This window comes from Maylandia zebra, linkage group LG17, assembly GCF_041146795.1.
Source record: "Maylandia zebra isolate NMK-2024a linkage group LG17, Mzebra_GT3a, whole genome shotgun sequence".
In the NCBI taxonomy this organism is placed as follows: Eukaryota; Metazoa; Chordata; class Actinopteri; order Cichliformes; family Cichlidae; genus Maylandia; species Maylandia zebra.
Genome location: NC_135183.1, coordinates 32,125,924 through 32,128,794, shown reverse-complemented (window position 1 = coordinate 32,128,794; position 2,871 = coordinate 32,125,924).

Genomic DNA, 2,871 nt, shown 5'->3' with positions numbered 1-2,871 from the left:
AGCAGTGGACTTACCCCCAAGATGTGCTGCTAACTGGCCTGATAGAGAGTACTCTGAGTAAGAGAGAGCTTGTGAAGTCATGCACTCGCCCACCAATGCAAACACCAGTGTGCCAGCCTGTCTGTCTCTTTCTTTTTTCTGTTGTGCTACTCAAGGAAGAAAGAACCTTCTAGATTTACCTTAAATCTTTACAGGCTTGTTCCAAAATAACTTTGGTCCACTTCCAACATCTGCTTCAGTGGTGAAGCACTGTTTTGTTATTAGTCCTTGGAAGATGTTACATACATCTTGCAAGCAGAGCGTGGGGTTTCACAAAGTTTTGCAAACAGTTTGCCACTCAACACCTGGATTGCATCAATTTAGGATACAACAGCACAAGAGAAGTAACCAGAGCTCATTTGGAGTTTTATACTATGTCCTCACAGTATGGGTTTAAGTATCAGCACCTTAACATTTGTGCTTTGTACTCCCCATAAATCATTGCCATTACATTTGGCTGATGTTCATGCAACGATTAATCTGTCATATTTGATTGCTTGTTACAAGAACCGTGTCAGAAATTGTCTTTGGAAACTATTTGACAAAGGGCAGGTCCTTTCACAAACAGATGACTGAATGGATCTTCTATTTTTAACCAATCAGCAATGAAACATTGGGTGCAGAGAGCATCAAAGAAGAAAAACAAGCTGCAATCTAAGAATTCAAGAGAATTAACAAGCGGTTTGTGTTGTCAGCTGTGTATTTAGTATATAATCAGATGATTCTGCATTTGTCCATAAAAAGCAAGCATGCCAATATATTCTACAGGTTGGTGAATGGCAAGAACCTGCAGCAGTTCAGCTCTAAACACATAACCTCGACTCAAGATGGGCTCTCTTCTAACACTGTCTTGCAAATTCTGCAAGAATCCCAACCACAAGTAAAGCTGCTCCATCTTGACTTTAAGCACGATTCTTACATTAAAATTGTATCCAGTGTGTTAAAATACTTGAACCATGAATTTCTGGTAGAGAGCAGATTTCATGGTTCTATCAATAGCAAGTAATCCAGGCCCAGACCATCACACTCCCATCACCATGCTTTGCTACTGGTATGATCATCTTTTTATAAAATGCTATATTAGTTTTACATCAGTGATGGCACTCAAACCTTCCAAAAAGTTGAACTTTTGCCTCATTGGTCAACAGAATATTTTCTCCAAACTCTTGTGCATTGTTATTTTTGGTCAGCAGTGGTGTTTTCCTTGGAAATCTGCCATGGATGTCATTTTTTCCCAGTCTATTACTAATTGTTGAATCATGATCACTGACCTCAACTGAGGTAACTGAGGCCTGCAGTTCTTCAGATATTGTTCTGGGTTCTTTTGTGACCCCCTACATGAGTCATTGATGAGCTCTTGGAGTAATTTTTGTAGGCCGGCCACTTGTGGGAAGATTTACCAGTGTTCCAGATTTTCTCCATTTGTGGATAACAGCTCTCGTCATGGTTCACCGAAGACCTAAAACCATACAAATAGCTTTATAACCCTTCCCAGACTCATAGATGTCAATAATTTTGTCTCTCATCTGTTCTTGAATTTCATTAGATTCTCATATAATATATATGCGGCAGCACGTGGTCTGTGGCGCTGCAGGGGAGGTGGACACACCTGAGCTGCATCCACAATCATGCTGAAAAGCATTGAATTGTCAACTGGTCTGTGGTGTGTTTACTACAATATTGTTTACTGAGATCTTAATAAAAAAATTCTCATTTAAAAACTGCATTTTGCATTATCATCTTATCATCTTTGTCTAACATTAACATTTGTTTGATGATGTGAAACATGTGAATGTGACACATATGCAGCAAAATAAGACACTTACACTTCTCCAGCACAGTTCTCACATCAGCAAAAATGAAATGGCACACACACTCTGCAGTAAGGAGTTTGGAGGGTGAAGACTATTTAAACTCTGATAATACTGCAGTGGGCATCTACATTCTCACATGCAACTTAGGACTGCAGTGGATGTACAAACAGTGTATTTTTTTGCTTTAGCACTTCTGTAACACAAGACTACTCGCGCATTTTTAATAATTTCTTTGATAAAAGTTGACATTTTTGTTTAATAATAAACATATTCACTTGACACACTTGCAGTTTGTTGCAAACATGAGTAAGAAAACAAAGCAGAATAGTGTTTTGTTGATCTGTGAAGTTTAATTTAGTAGGAGACAAGTAATCCCTGATAGTCAACATACTGCTCAGCACTTCTGGTCTCTAGATCAACACTGAGTGGAACAGTTCCATATTAGGACCACCATTCTGCAGCTTCTTAAAGGGATTGTTTACTGGCAAACACTTCAAAAGGCCTGGGGGTACTTATAACAGAACACTTATTTTTAGTACGTAGGACAGCAGGTATGGGGACATGCAAAGCATTTTTAGTTTCTCAAAAGGCTATATAACCTGTCTACTTAACAGTGGTAAATGAACATACACCGAAGCTAAGTATATATACACACATGCACAAAAGCAGGCTTGCAGGGCAGTCAGAAAACCTTTGCCTGAATGTGTGTTTGTTAATACCCAGGAATGAGAAGGTCTGTTTGTGTGCCAGGCCAGCTGTGCTGCCAGTGGGGAGATGAAGGATGTGTGCCTTGTTAAAATGTCTCAAACATTCTTTGAGAGCCAGGTCAACCTGACAATCCACTGCATCCATTTAAAACGTTTTTATAACCTCCAAACGGTGTAGAAACTTCCAAAATAATCTTTGATGAAAGCAAAATGTGTGAATATTTAATTTTATTAGACAAGGCAGCTAAAAGTTGTGTTTATACTTGGTTATAGCTCTAAAAATAAAGCAGTTCTAATAGATGGCTTTAAAA